Here is a 16245-nt window from a genome sequence, read left to right as displayed (position 1 = left end):
TTATTAAAGGAAATAGATATATTTTAAGAAGTAGAAGGATTGGAAGAAGAATGGGAAATACTTGAACAAGAAGATCCATATTTTAATAGTTATTGAGGCTTGGTATCAGCTAATAAGGTGTATGTCGTATTGTTATAAATGAACTTGACTTGCCTATGCAAAGTTGAGGGGACAACTTGCATTCTATGAATCCAAGGTCTCCCTAATAGAAGGTTATATGTCAAATTACCAGGCATAACATGAATAGGTGTAGGTAACACAACAAGACCTACCCTACCAGGCAAGATTATGACACCTAGACATTGTTTAGCAACATTATCAAACCCTCGAATAGTAAGAGAAGAAGGTTTGATGAGAGAATGATCCACTTTAATCTTATCCAATAAGTCCACACCACAAAAATTAAGGCCAGATCCATTGTCCACAAGGGTTCTTCTTATAGAACTATCATGGATAATAACCACAATCATAAGAGGATCATATTGATTTTGAATTTCATGAGAAAGTAACTCATCTTGTGTGAATACAATTTGAGCTTTGGATTTTTTTGTAGGATCAATCAAAGCGAACATGTTATTAGGTGTCACTGCAGGTGGGACATCTAAGTTTTTCAAAACATATTGTAACATCCCATGATAAGAAGGTGATGTTTGAACCAAATCCCAAATAGAAATCTTAGCAAGAGTGGCCTTAAGTTGTTCAATGAGATCATACTCCTTCCTAAAATTTTATATACGAGGTGCTTGTGGAAGGGTAGGTTGAGAGAGAGGAAGTTAAGTTGGGATAATGGGAGGAAGAATAGGTTGCCTATTGTTTCTTATATTGTAAGTATGAGCAACTGTATGATAATGCTCTCCAGTGAGTTTCTTGGCATACTCATAAGGGCTCTTAGTAGGATAACCTCCTTGCACAGTAATAATAGGTTTCTTAGGAGTGAAAAAAGAATCATTAGCATAACCATTTTGAACCACTAAGATTGGCTTACATGGGGAATTTTGAGAAGGACAAGCACCTTGAACTGTGAATAGGGGTTTATTAGGTGTTTTATTCACATGTATCAAATTGATTGAGGATGGTTTAGGAATATCAAAGGTGTCCTTAGAATAAGAATGAACAATATTGTTGGAAGAATTGTTGATAGTCTCTTCTTGCACTAAAGTATTATCATGGATAAGACCAAGTTTAGGAGGGAGACTAGGAGTAGGCATTGATGTTTTAGGAAAGAACATATCATCCCCTATCACCAAAGGATCTACATGGGGAATAAAATCTCTAGGAGAAGGATCAAAATTACTCTTTAAAGTCTCACCTTTGAAAGGAAGATATCTGAAAAAGATGTTAACAATCTTATCTTTAACTAGGGTATCCTTATGAGTAGAACCAAGTTGAGGAGAGGGAGATGCTTTACCTTTAGAGAAAAAAATATTGAGATTCATGGAAGGTGAGATGCTATCAAGAGAGTTATCAATCATGATTTTATGTCCTTTGGCTAGGGTTCTCTCATGGGGGAGAGAATAATCAACACCTTCTTTGAATGGTTCATCCCAAATAGTGAGGTCATTATAAAAAGTATTAGAAATATCTTGCACAAAGATGTCTTGATTGCTATTGCCAATTTTGGGAGAAGGGATAACATTTTTCATTAATTCTTCATCCTTACAAAGGAGAAAATCACTACATGTATTTAAATCATCCTCTTTCCTCAAAATGTCTTCAATACGAAATGCCATCACTAGGAAAAGTAGGGACAATACCATCTTCTTGCAAAAAATGAACCTCATGAGGGGAGTATTATTTAGGAGGGAGATGGACATATTTCTCCAAAGATTCATGCTTAGGAAGGAGATATTTGAAAGAAGTTCTCATAACCTCTTGTTGTACTAACATTCCCCCATTGGTAAGACCAAATTTAGGAGAAGATAAGTTAATGTCCATAAATACCTTTTCACTTAGAGAGGCATCATGTAAAGAAGGTGAAGTAAAACTAAGAATTTTTTTTATGATATCATCCTCTTCCTCTAAGATAGCTAGATGGGAAGGGCACATTTTAGAAGAATTGTCAAGATCCCTCTTCATATCTTCATTCTTAGAGCATGAGAGAGTTTTGAAGGGATTTGTAACAAATATTTTAGGAACTAAAATATTCTCATAAATAGGAGGTGGTTCTCTAAGAGAGGGAAAAATTAAAACAAGGGAATCTAACCCATTATCACATTTAGGAAATGAATGCATCATGACAAAAAATTTCCTCTTTCAAATGATAACATATGCAAAATAGAAGGAAATGTTCAATTTTAAGCAATGAAAGCACTCTAAATGTTGATTTAGAAAATGAAATTTATGAGTAAAATGTGTTCCAAAATCATATCTAAATTTAATGATCCAAAATAAGCTATCCACAAGTTCAATTTTGAATTCAAAAATTAGGGTTTTACCAAAATTAACCTCTAAATTTTGAAATTTTCAAGTCCAATTGAAACTTGTAAATGTAATTTTGAATTTGAAATAGCAAGAAAACTCAGATCTTAGAACATAAATCAAAATTGAAGAAGGTTGGATTCACGTCGGGTTCACCAAAAAGTTGGGGGCAGGAAAAGCGAGATTGGGTGACTAGGACCTAATACTACTTTTGCCAACACATTGGGAATACGAAAGTGACTAGGAAGATAGATCACTTTGGCTACTTCTTGTGAGAAAGAGAGAGCCAAGGATTACCTATTAGGGTTTCTATTCCTCTTGTTCCAAATGATGAGAAAAACTAGGGTTTGAATGATCAACTAGACTAGGAGATAAAGAATGAAGCATAAATGAACTCAGAATTGAACAAACCTACAGATTTGAAATTGAGATACTGAAAGCATGAAAGGGGGAGGATTCTGGATGTGTATCTGATGCTACAAATTGAAAAAAACTGACCTAGACCAGGGTGGCACGCCACTGTCCTGTTTCTGCAAAGATGAGGCTGCAACTGAGACATTGCAAACTGGAGGTCCTAAGTTTGCAACCTATCAAATTTGACTACAAAATGGAGGGACCAAGGTACCATGTCCCTATCCTTGACAAATTTTTGCACTTCTAAGACTTTTGAGTGGTTTTGATGCCTTTTCCAGATCTGAAACTGCCTCTAGATGCCTATTTTTGTATCTGCAACTAAAAAGAGAAGGTTTGGGTGGCTATACGAGGTTTTGCCTTAGTCAAAACCCTATGTTTGTGGTTTCCACCTCTATAAATAGCCGATAATGTACTGAAAATGTGTGTGCTAGAACCTTGTGTGTATGCAAGATCCTAAATAATGAGAAACTAGAGCTACCCTATGAATGAGAATAAGCCCTAAATGTAAATATGAATGTAAATGATAATGCTTCAAACCAAATATGCTAAATTATCTAAAGCATCAATGTAAATATGCAAATTGATGTAAAGAAGCTCATACAAAGATATGAAAATAACATGAAATCATACCAATCCCCAAGGGAGAGATATTGCCTCTAGATCGCCTATTACTCTTCATTGTCTTCAAGGCTCCTAATTGATGATGAATTCTTGATGAAATGTTATTGAATATTGTTGAAGACTCCACATAGGCTTCTCTTTCACTACATAGAAGGTTCCTTATGCTCCAAAAACTTTCTCTTAGATTCTCAGATAGATTGATCTTCCTCCCTTCAAATGAAGAAAGATATCTCTTATGTATGAAACCCTAGATCTTAATTTTGACTTAATTTCACATTTAGGCTGACCTAGGAATTGAATTTCTAGCCATCTTTTAGGGTTAAGCATTATAATATCATAGAATTATTCTCTTGAAATTTCAATAAAAAAGTCGAGGACCATGTGCTCTCCTGCCATAGTCCGACCAACTTTTCACCAAATTTTCAAGGCTGTTAGATGTGATAATATTAGACAGAATCCCAAAGTTACAACTGATTTCAAGGTGTTTTGACATGCAAAATCGGGCCTTAAAGGTTGAAATAGGACATAATTAGGTTTTATGATTAAATGATTTATTGGAGGAATAAAATAAAAAGGGGCACACTTAGGGTAAAGGGCCCAATTTTATGATGTATGAAGTGATGAAAGAGGACTTTAGATTTAATTAAATTAATTAATTAAATGCTTAAAGGGAAATTACAATGCAAGATACAAACACACTAAGGCAAGTGCTAAACCAAGTGCAAAATTGTACAACCCTATCAAGGGTGTACAATTTACAACACTATAGTGCTCTACATGCATATGAGATATAATGTGCATATGTAGATGCCAAATTTTGTTTATAAAAACATCAATGAGTTGTAATGTGCATATCTAGAAGCTAGATTTTGTATTAAAAAACAACGAGTTGTAATTTTCATATATAGATGGAAAATTATATATATATAAATAGTAACGAGCTTGATCATTTATATTAGATGCCAAATATTATGTATAAAGGTGCCCATGGGGCTGATTTACAAATTTAGAGAGCCCAAATTCATACCATTTGATTATAAATACATTTGATTATAAATTTGTACCATTTGAGCACTCAAGGGAAAGCATCACTACGAGGTGGCTCAGAATGATCAGACATCTTGGGGAGTGAGACAAGGGAACACCTAGCATAAACCCATCCACTCGGATGCTCTCGCACTGACAGTTCATTCCCACTGTTTATGGTGAAAGTGGACAACAACAATACTATTGAAAGACTAAATGAATTCAACCACAAAACCCTAGCCTAACAACAACAAAGATCCACCATAACATATGAAGATTACCTAAGACAATGCAAATCAAATGAAATCACAAAGATTATACCATCACATGTCCAATAGGGTTTGAATCTCCATTATTCCTATCTCCATTGATCTTGCTTGATATATTTGCTCTCAGATTTTATATGTGCACAAGAGCTCAACAAAGAACGGAAATGTGGATGCAAGTAGGATCGCATATGAAAGTGCAAAGGCATAGTCGGGGTTGAATGCATAGTGAGGGTTTGATAATGAAGGAAGCATCTCCTTATATAGAAGACACTATAAGAAATGGAGGGATAAGATTGAGAGGTGTAAAAGAGGTCGGCTATGATTAGAGGGTAGGTAAAAGAAAATAATAAAATAATGAAAGGGTAGGTAGTGTAGGAATTAAGAGATGAATGACATGTGTCATAGGTAGAAAAGGTTAATGAATTAATTAAATAAATAAAGATTCATTTAATTAATAGAGTAAGTGGGATCAATTAAATAAATAAGATATTTATTTAATTTAGGAAAAGGGGAATTTAAATAAATAAATGTATTTATCTAAATAAGAAATAAGGCTAGAAGAGGATAAATAAATTAATTAAATAAATAAAGATTTATTTAATTAATAGAAGAATTAGGCTTAAATAATTAAATAAATAAAAATATTTATTTAATTAGACATGACAATTTTAGGTGTCTACATTTTGCCCCTCTTTGAGACAATGCAGCTTGTCGCGTTGTTTCAAAGAAGATAAGATGAACTAATACAAAGTTGCCCCAAGATGGAAATGATATGCCCCATCGAGAGATTGGATGAAAATGTCTGAAAAGATCATAGACAATCTCTTGATAAGAAAGAAAGGCTAGAATGGATTGACCGGATAGGATAGAGTGACAGAGTCACGGGATAATGAAGACTGACTCAGGAGATGAGGTCTAGGGCTAGGGCTAGGGCAGTATATAAAATAGACCATGAGGGGAATACATCCTCATTGTCATCCACACATCTAAGAGATCAGAGTGCAGAGCAAGAATAGAGAAGCAGTAGTCAGCAGTGATGACATTCGTTCACAGATTTGATCGCTTGCCGATTTCAGAGGCCAGCCAACACAGGAGAGCCGGTGAGTACCACAAAACCTCCTTGTACTTTGTCGCATTAATTGTTGTCATTAATGCATCTTAGGTAGTGCAATAAATTCACTTTAGGATAATGTCCAAAAAATTTCAAAAATGTTTAGGCGCGTCTATGTTGGTGCCAGGCGCATCTAGGTTGGCTAGGCGTGTCTGTGTTTGTGCGAGGTGCGTCTATGTCGAATGAGAACATGTTTGTGTTGTGCAGACATGTTTGTGCAATGTGGGTACGTCTATGCAGGAAAGGCACATCTGTGCAGAGCATAGGCATGTCTGTGTATTTCAGATGTGTCTGTGCAGAGCAGGTGCGTTTGTGTAGTCTGTAAGCACATTTATGTCATGAAGGCACGTTTATGTCTTCTAGGTCAAATCAACAGTTCTGTGATGAACATATGATGTTGATTGGATAAGCTGCTAAGAGGATACACTCAAGCAGGTCCTCTAGGGAAGACTAGGATAGCAGATAGGGCTAGGATTGACAATTCTGTGATAGAACATACATTGCCAATTAGGAAACTACTCAAGAGGATACACTCAAGCAGAGGCCCTAGGATAGGATAGATCGAGGCACTTTGTGATGAGCAGTGAGTACCAAGACATAGTACTTTGTGATGAACATGGAGTACAAAGACATAGTACTTTGTGATGAATAGGGAGTACCAATAGGAGCAACACTTTGTGATGAATAGGGAGTGCAAGAACACATAGTACTTTGTGATGAACAGTGAGTACCACTAGGATAAATAGCAACACTTTGTGATGAACAGTGAGTGTCACTAGGATAAATAGCAACAATTTGTGATGAACAGTGAGTGTCACTAGGATAAATAGCAACACTTTGTGAACAACAGTGAGTGTCACTTTGAATGACATGATTGATTTGCTTGACTGCAGGAGTACTTACCTATGCTGGAGTCATGGGAGAGATTCCCATCGACTTAGAGATTATGACCAAAGTTGACATTTGAGGACCAAGCTGCCATTGAGGTTATGGGTCTGAGATATATTCTATATGTGCCTGAGTTTTGGGTGAACATGGGGTTACTGACTGCACTGGCTGAGAGGTGGCATTTAGAGACATGCACTTTTCATTTGCCTATGGGTGAGATGACAGTCACCTTAGAGGATGTGTACAGGATACTGCAGATACTGATCGATGGGGAGTTGATTCTTTATGATCGAGATGGAGATAGGGAGGCATTGAGACGAGTATTGTGGGATCCAGGATTGGAGATGAGGGAAGGACATGTGGCATGGGACACGATGATAGCAATAGGACTAGCACTACCAACAGTGCTAGGAGGAGTGATCAGTGGGTTTCTCTGTCCGGATAGGGTGACATGAGGATTGGCTATGGGATGGGAGGGGAGGATGAGCTACTATCCTTGAGGGAGATCTGCCAGGGACAGGCAGATGAGATCCAGGATCTGGAGAGGGAAATAGCTAGACTCTGGAGATAGCTGAGGGACACCGAACGGGAGAGGGATCAGGCTATTCAGCGCTATACAAAGGCTGAGACAACACTGAGGGCTGGGAGGTGGGAAACAGAGGACACAGGGGTAGGATATGCCTATGTTCTGTGGGTAGGGGAGGAGATAGGCTACTGGAGAGACCTATACTATGGAGCGGTGCCACCAGATTAGTGGGCTAGGAGATTTTGGAGACCATCATAGACTATGACGATCACTGGAGGGAGAGACAAGAGACAGGCATCGAGTGGTGGGGTCATGGGTCCTCCACCACTACCAGATAGAGGGGGTAGGAGAGATGATCCTGGGGTAGGTCCTTCTAGGGCTCAGACTCCGTCAAGGCTAGGCAGCTCCGAGGGAGGGAGTTCATCATAGCCTTAGAGGGCTCCCTATGTATCATTTTTGTACCATTTTGTATGATGATGTAGACACATTCGGGTGATTGTAGTCATATGATTTTGACATCATTGTATCATGACACTTATGATTTTGATATATATATATATGAGATGACTCATCCTTGTGGTAGCTATATGCATGTGTACCTATGTTATGTATGTTTCATGATGTATGTTTCTGTGTTATGCTTTATGATATGGATGCAAATATGTACATAATGAAATGCAATATTTTTTATTTTTTATGTTTTTAATATGTTATGCATATGTGAATGTAAATGTATGAAATGTAGATGAATATGATAATGCAAATTATGAGAATGTAAAATGTGCTAACAAGTGTTGTATGCATGATGTGATGCAATTTTTGATATCTATATGTATGTATGAAATGCTTAATATGTGGTAATGTAGATGCAACTACATGAAATGCAAATGCTTTTGGTGTGTCATTATACTCAGTCATGTGATAGCGGACTACACAGACTCAAGAAGGATGATGGAGGTCAATCAAGAAAGGGGGATGGAAGATAGAAGATATGAAAGTGAAAAGAGCTTCTTGTGCATTATCATCATTGAGCTTTATTATGGCAAGTAGGTTATGACAATCCAGATATATGTTCGACCTAGAAAGTCAATGTACCTGTTTGCATGGAGATAAGATAGTCACAAACAAGGAATGCCCTAGTTCACACTAGACTCACAGTGTCCTCATATCCTTGGACAAGTCATAGCATTACTAAGAGACAATCCACAGATAGAAAAAGAAAAATAGGTGATGATACCCAATCCTCGCCTTTCTAGTCAAAGGCATCTTGGAGATAAAATCTCTAGTCAGAGACATCTCGAAAAAGATAAAAGACATGTCACCAAAAGATAAAATCAAAAGAAAACCAAGACTCGACACCAGCATCCACTATAGTCCTCAAGTTTAGTGTCTCTTGTCACTCATATAAGTCTTATTTGATTGTGGTCACAATGTTTACTTTCACAAAAGGATAGATAGCACTGAACCATAATGTTGTATGAGTTTGTTGAAAGATTTGGTTTGTTGAAACCCATTGTTGCTGTTGTGTCTCATTTGAAACTGATCGAATCCATGAAATTGATACTTTATTGTGGAGAAGATGAAACTTTATTGCGGATTGGCAATGCAAATGTTTCGTTATTGCGGATTGTGTGCGGATAGACTAAAGAAAAGTGGAAGAAACTATACTCCTCAGAACGTGTGATGCTCTCAGTTCCATACCCATCACTAGACGTAGGATTTGCCTTAGCCACATATAGGAGCTGATTTATTATGGACAGAAAGGGGTGAAAAGGAATGTTTATTATGAATGGCTAACCAATCTTGGGTAGATCAATAACAAGCCATGATGGGAATGGGTAAAGTTTATTGTGAATGAATAGGTTGTGAGTGTGTCCAAAGTGAAAGGATGAAATGGAATCCTGAAGGAGGGAGGAGCAATGTCTCTACACATGGCGCTGGTGACCCAGTTTTCACCATGGTACTTGCCCAAGGTGCCACCGAAGTGGTTTTCACCATTGAACGAAATGTTTTTCTTTACTTTTTTGATTTTTTGATTTTTTTGTTGTCACAAGGTGCCTGTTTGCTAGCCTTTCACCAAGTAACGATTTTTTTATTTTATGATTTTTTTTTGTATTTTTTGATTTTTTTGTATTTTTGAATGTTTTTATTTTTTATTTTTTTGTATTTTTGAATTATTATTTTTTTTATATTTTTGAATTGGGATATTCTGAAGAACTATGTGTAAAACCTACAAAGGTGCATGTGGTTGATAGGATCCTCCAAAGGTTCACCCTCTGTGGTTGAGAGTTGATATGCACTAGATCCATATGCTGTCATGATGATGTAAAGACCAAGCCAATTTGGTTCGAACTTGCCCTTCTTCTCTCTATCTTTTTGATTTTTAGTATTCTCCTTGAGAACTAGGTCACCCACCTCAAGTGTATGAGGCTTAACCTTATGATTGTAGATGCATTTTTCCTTGACTGAATGATGTGTAGCTTGAGTGATTGTCTTCCTTGATGAAGGAACTAAGATAGAATTACTAGTGTGTGGAGTACATAGTCCCATATGCATGTCACCTAAAGAAATCTGGGCATCCTTGATAACAAAGTCCCTTGAGGAAGCTCCATTAAAGGTCCATGATGTATTACTATAAGGGAATGGATGTGTGGAACAAGTGGATGAGTTATGAAGGCTTATGAATGTGAAAAGAAGTGAAAGTAGGATAGCATGATGGAGAATTAGGATCAACAAGTATGCCTTTTGACTTGAAATTTTAGAGCTTTTTTCCACAGTTATTTTGATATTAGGGGAGATCAACTCTTGTTCTTTTTCTTTCATAGGATTTTTATCCTTGACTTTGATTTTTGCAGAGTCCAATAGCTTTTGGTTTTGATTTGGACTAAAGGACTTTTCTTTATTTTTGACTTTTAGATTTTTCTTTTCGTAGCTTGATTTTTGATCCCTAATGAGTAAGGGCTTTTTTAATTCTTGTTGATCCAAGTCTAGGAAAGAAGTTGAAATGGAATGAGCGGATGATATGGTAAAGCTATGTGAGTTCTCAAGAGGGCTGGTGATACGCTCAATAGATTCTTTGTTGGAACTACTCTTAGGACTATTGATATCAAGAGTTACTTGCACCACTAGAGGAGATTTGCATTCAGACTTAGTAGCCACAACACTAAGTGGTTCACACCCAATTCCTTGGCATTGCAAGTTGTTTGTAGGTTGTTCTTGTAGACTGGATACCTTAGGGGATAGTGGGAGTTGATCAACATGAAAGATATACTCACCACATCCCATGTCTTTAAACTTGAACTTTTCTTTGAGCTCTGCTTGTTTTGATGTAGAAGCTTTCAATGATTCTAGATCCACATATCCTGAAGATGGAACAACTTCTCAATTGACTAGTATTGTTATTTTTGATCTAGGTCGCAAATTGTTGCAATATATGAATGGATTTGGGTCAGCTTTGATGGCCACTTCAAATCCATTGTGTGGAAACTTGATACATCGATGATATGTAGATGGTACTATGCTCATCTCATGAATCCATGGACATCCTAGCACTATGTTGTATGTGAGATCAAGGTCCAGGACTTGACAAACCACATCCTTTGTAACTAGCCCAACTCTAAGAGGTAAGGTGATTGTTCCTTTGGATGAATGCTCTTCATCATCATATGGCTTGATGGTAATTTTATTTGTAGCATTCATAACTTTATTAGAATATCCTAATTGTATTATTGTGTTCAAAGTACATATGTTAAGACTAGCTCCTCCATCTATCAAGACTTGTTTTATTTGATGTTTATGTATGAAGGCTTCAATGTGTAAAGGTGCATTATGTGGCTGACTTATAGAGGCATCATCGGCTTTTGTGAATGTAAGGGAATGTGGAATGGAAAGGTATCCCACCATGGCTTGAAACTGGTCCACATTCTGATCAGTAGGGATAGAAGTGTCTCTTAAGATTTTGTCAAGAATGGCTTTATGTACAGGGGATATGTGTAAGAGCTCAAGGATGGAGATGAGCGTGGGTGTCTTCCCTAACTATTCTACAAGGTCATACTCAGGCTTGGTTGATGAGGAAGTAGTGTTTTTAGCTGGAGCACCTTGCCAAGTGAATTTACCTCGATGAGTTGTAACATGACATTTAGAGGTAGGTTCAGAAGAAGATCCAATGCCTTTTAGGACAATCTTGGGTCTTTGGGTAGAATTTTCAGGTGTTTTATCCTTGATGATAATGGTAGAGACATAATTGTCCATCGAAATGTGATTGATAGTTGAATCATAGTTATAGGATGCTCTGGTATATTTGTTTTGGTCATCTATGGCTGCAACTTTTCCCTTGTCATGCTTTGGGAATGGTTCCTTAAACATCTCATGTTCTTGATTGGATGAGTGTCCTTCAATTTCAATGTCACCTCTATCAATGAGATCTTGTATGATGTTCTTTAGTCGATGGCAATTTCCTATCTTATGACCCTTGCTTTTATGAAATTCACAATATTCATCATCATTCCACCAATTTGGTTTAGCCTTTGGCTCATATGGAGGTAGATCTGGGATTGTTATTATTTTGTTTGCCACTAGCTTCTTGAAAACTAACTCTAGTGGTTCTCCCAATGAAGTGTACTTCCTTCGTGACTTTGAAGTTGTTTGAATATTCACTTGATTGTTTGTAGAGCTTGATCCAGAAAAAACAATTTTGGGTCGTATTGTATTGGCATCCACAACAACATCATTGACTGTATTCTTGTTTTTATTCCAAAATCTTCGCTTATCTTTTCCTTTAAAGTCATCTTTGTTTTCCTTGAATATCTTAATGACTCCTTGTTCAATTAGGACCTTTTCTATCGCTAAGCCTTTTTCAATGATGTCCTTGAAGGTGGACAAACAAGATTTTCTTAGGTCATAACCAATGTCTTTGTTAACATTTTGCATGAACATTTCTACCATTTGTTTTTGTGGAATTTCACAAGAGTATCTATTGGTTCGATTCCTCCATCTTTATAAGAATGATGAAAAAGACTCTCCATCCCTTTGCTTGGTGTTGCACAAAGTAGTAACTGATATGTTTGTCTCTATGTTGTATGAGAAATGTTGGATAAATGCCTCTGCTAAGTCACCCCATGACTTAATCCCAGGTGGGAGTTGGGAGAACCACTCCATAGCTTGATCACCTAAGCTCTGTGGGAATAATCTCATCAAATATGTCTCTTCTGCTGCTACCTTAATGCAAGTTGTGAAAAACTATCTTATATGTGCCTTAGGATCCCCTTTTCCTCTGTACTTATAAAACTTAGGTGTCACAAAGTGTGTAGGAAATGGAGGCATTGGAATTCTTTTGTCAAATGGATAGGGACATATGTCTCTCATTGTGTAAGTTAGCTTTGGTGTATTTATGTCCTCCATTTTCTTTTGTAAGTCCTTGATTTGTTGTTCCAAATTGTTCTTAGGTGGAGACCGACTTCTTGGACCATACCGCATGCCTGAAGCACCGAGTGGAGGAGCATGTTGCATATATGGATGATATTGATCATACACATGTTCATATGGAGGAGGTCTATAATGATGTTGCATATATGGACCACTTGGTATAGAGTCATGGTGAGGAATGGAATATCTGCTTTGTCCATGTATACATTACTCTATAGACATGTCATGAGTTTGTTCTAGTGTGTTGCCCCCAAATTAGATGCGGGGTTTCCTTGTGTCCAAATTTTGAGCATGCCTTTGAATATCCAATTGCTTTGGTGGTTGATCCTTAGCATTGGTATGTGATTGAGCATATTTTTCTGCACAAGACTTCCATAATGGTCTGTGAAGGTGAGTATCATATGCTTGACCATGTGTGTATGGGACCTCTGGTTTTTGAAATAGAGATGATTGTGATTCAGGCACCATATGTGGTCCTCTATTGCCTCCACTATTAGGCCTCCTTTGATTCATTTTGAGGTGAGGTTGTTGCAAAGGTCGATTTTCCATTATTTGAGACATGTCAAAATCATGAGGTATCTTGGTTCCACTTTGTGCCATCATTTGTAAGAAATATTGTCTATCCCTCCTCATTATTTCCTCAACCAATCGATTGAAATGGGGATCCATAATGGATTCTTCCACTTCTGCTGAATGTATTGAAATGTTGTCCATATTGTCATTGTGTGTATCATTGTTATTTGTAGTGTCCATGTTCTCAACATTTGGAATGTTTCTATAGGCATCCATGTCAGGTAATGTAGTATGATCAGAATTGAAGAAGACATCATTGTCATACTCATAGGAACTCATGTTTGCGGACTCTTGAGCCTCTTTAGCTTCTCTCCTAGATTTTTGGGAACAAGTTTCAACCATGAACTAGGTATTGACCAAGATGTGTGAGACTAGATGAAATGGAAAAGAGTATGGAAGACCAAGAGTTGGATGGAATGTAAATGAATATGAGGTTTACTTACAATGTCCAAAGTGTAAGACCTAGTATGTATGTAGTAGAGTAGGTGTGACTTCCAAAGAGATGATAGTTTCTCTTGATGAGGTAAGTTGACCTTGACTCTAAGTAAGACCAAATGAGACCCAAAGGTGAGAGACCTTGATAAGGGACCACTTAGCAAAATGTTGTTGTATGTAGTATGTTGACAAAGCAAGATGAGGACAAGCAAGTGACCTTTTGACTCAAGTTTAGACAAATGTTAATGTAATGCAAGGTGTAAAGCAATGATGGAATTTGTGAGACCCAAAGGTAGGTTGAATGCTAGATGAAAACTTGAAGAGATAGCTTACGAAGCTCAAGAATTCTAAAACTGATTGCTCTTGTTTGTTGGACTGCAAATTTTTCCAATTTGTGAAGTTGTTTTGTTGTGACCCAATCTGAAATTTTGGCTGTATTTCCATGACAAGAGGACACAATGTTGATGAAGACTCAATGTTTGCAAGCGTTTAGACTCAAAATGACTCAAAAGAAAGTGTGTTGTTTGATGTAAAATTGTTTTGCATACACTTGAAGACACAAAAGACACAATGTTTTGATGTTTGGTCTTGAAATTTTGAATGTTTAAAATAAGTAGAGCATAATTCTTATGGTTGGCTAGGACAATAGTTGTTGATCCCACATGGTGTTTCCCCCGAGGCTATGCTATTCAAAATGGATACTTAGATGCTTGACCCCACTGGGTCCACCCTCGGCACTCACTTCTCGGGTCAGCCAAGCATCAGTCCCCACGAAAAATCCTCATGGTGAACTTTGTATCTCTACTAAGAACCGTATGTGTGGGGGTTGCTCCAGAGGTCCGACCTCCTGACCCAACAACTAGAAGGATTTTGGCTTCTAAAACAAAAAGGTGCTAGTAAGGGCATCTGCTCGTGTGGCCATACATGCGGCACTTTCAGCTCTATAAATACAAAAGGCTCCCAGCCAGTAGGGGTTACGCCCTACAACTGATCAAATAAATTTGATCAAACGAGTTTATGGGGAGACATAGTGTTGGTATGAACTAATCAGCACACATTATCCATAGTTTTCACCATGGATACAATTGTTTATAGTGGTTCGAAAGAGGTGGGTTTTCCTCGCTACCACTTGGGTCGTTCTCTCCTCACTAGTATTCCTAATGACCACATGGGGAGACATGCCCTTTAGAGATTAAACAAAAAGAGCCTATTGCTCAAGACACAAAAGACACTAGTTCAATTTTAGTGCACCAATTGAAGTGTTTGATAATCTATGAAAACAAGGCACACAATATAGATCAAAATAAAATCCTTGTCAAGGTCCTGCAACAAAGATTTTTTAGTTGTTAGGATTGTTTGAAATGATCACCCCTTCCTGCAAGCACACAAGTTAGGTAAATTTTAGATCCAAAAGACTTCGTGAAATAGGGGCCTTCAACAATGCAGGTTTTTTTACCAATTCAAAGATATAATTCATCATAAAAAAAGACCACCTGTAAAATTTCAAGAAATTTCTAGAAATGTAAGAAAATCCAAAATAATTGCTAATTTGCTCCAAAAAATAATTGTTTTATGAAACATCATAGAAAAATCATATAAAATGCAAATTTGATCCAAAAAATATGAAATTTTTACTGGAGAGTCCTAATGGTCTTCCAAACTTGCATACAAAAATTCCTACAAACTTTCCAAGCAGTTTGTGAGATATGAGCAAAATAATGCAAAACCCTAATTTTCAAAGATCCAATTTTTAAGGAATGATTTTGATCAAATTTAAAATCACAAAGAATAGATCCCGTGTATAATTTTGAGAGATTTCCAAAAAAGTAAGAAAATCCAAAAAATTCGCTAATTTTCTCTCAAAATTATTTTTTTATGAAAAAGCATACAAAATTCATATAAAATGAAACGTTGATCCAAAAAAATAAATTTTTTTTATTGAACACTTCTAATAATTTTCTTGACCTATAAAAAAACTTTTATGCCACAATTCGAAGCCGTTTGTGAGATTTGATCAAAATAAGGAAAAACCCTAATTTTTAAAGATCCAATTTTTAGGGAAATATTTTAAATTAAAATTAAAATCACAAAGAATAGATCCTATATATAATTATGAGAAATTTCCAAAAATATAAGAAAACCCAAAAAATTCGCTCATTTGCTCTCAAAATTAATTTTATATGAAAATTCATAAAAAAATCATAGAAAATTAAAATAGGCTCCAATAGATCTGAATTTTTCTTGGAGAGCTTTTGATACTGTCTTCAACCCACAAAAAAAATTTGGTACAAAATTTCCAAGCCGTTTGTGAGATCAGATCAAATCTCTCCAAGATCTTGATTTTGTGTCCAAAACCCTAGCTGCACAAGGTTATTCTCCAAATTATTTTACAAAACAACAATATAGAGTTAGAAAAATCTGCAAAAAACATAGATCTAAAAAAAATCCATGTCCCATGGGGTGTTCCAAAATGTTTACGGTGAAAGTGGATAACAACAATAATATTGAAAGACTAAATAAATTCAACCACAAAACCCTAG

This window comes from Cryptomeria japonica, chromosome 1, assembly GCF_030272615.1.
Source record: "Cryptomeria japonica chromosome 1, Sugi_1.0, whole genome shotgun sequence".
NCBI lineage: Eukaryota > Viridiplantae > Streptophyta > Pinopsida > Cupressales > Cupressaceae > Cryptomeria > Cryptomeria japonica.
This window is presented reverse-complemented; position numbering follows the sequence as displayed.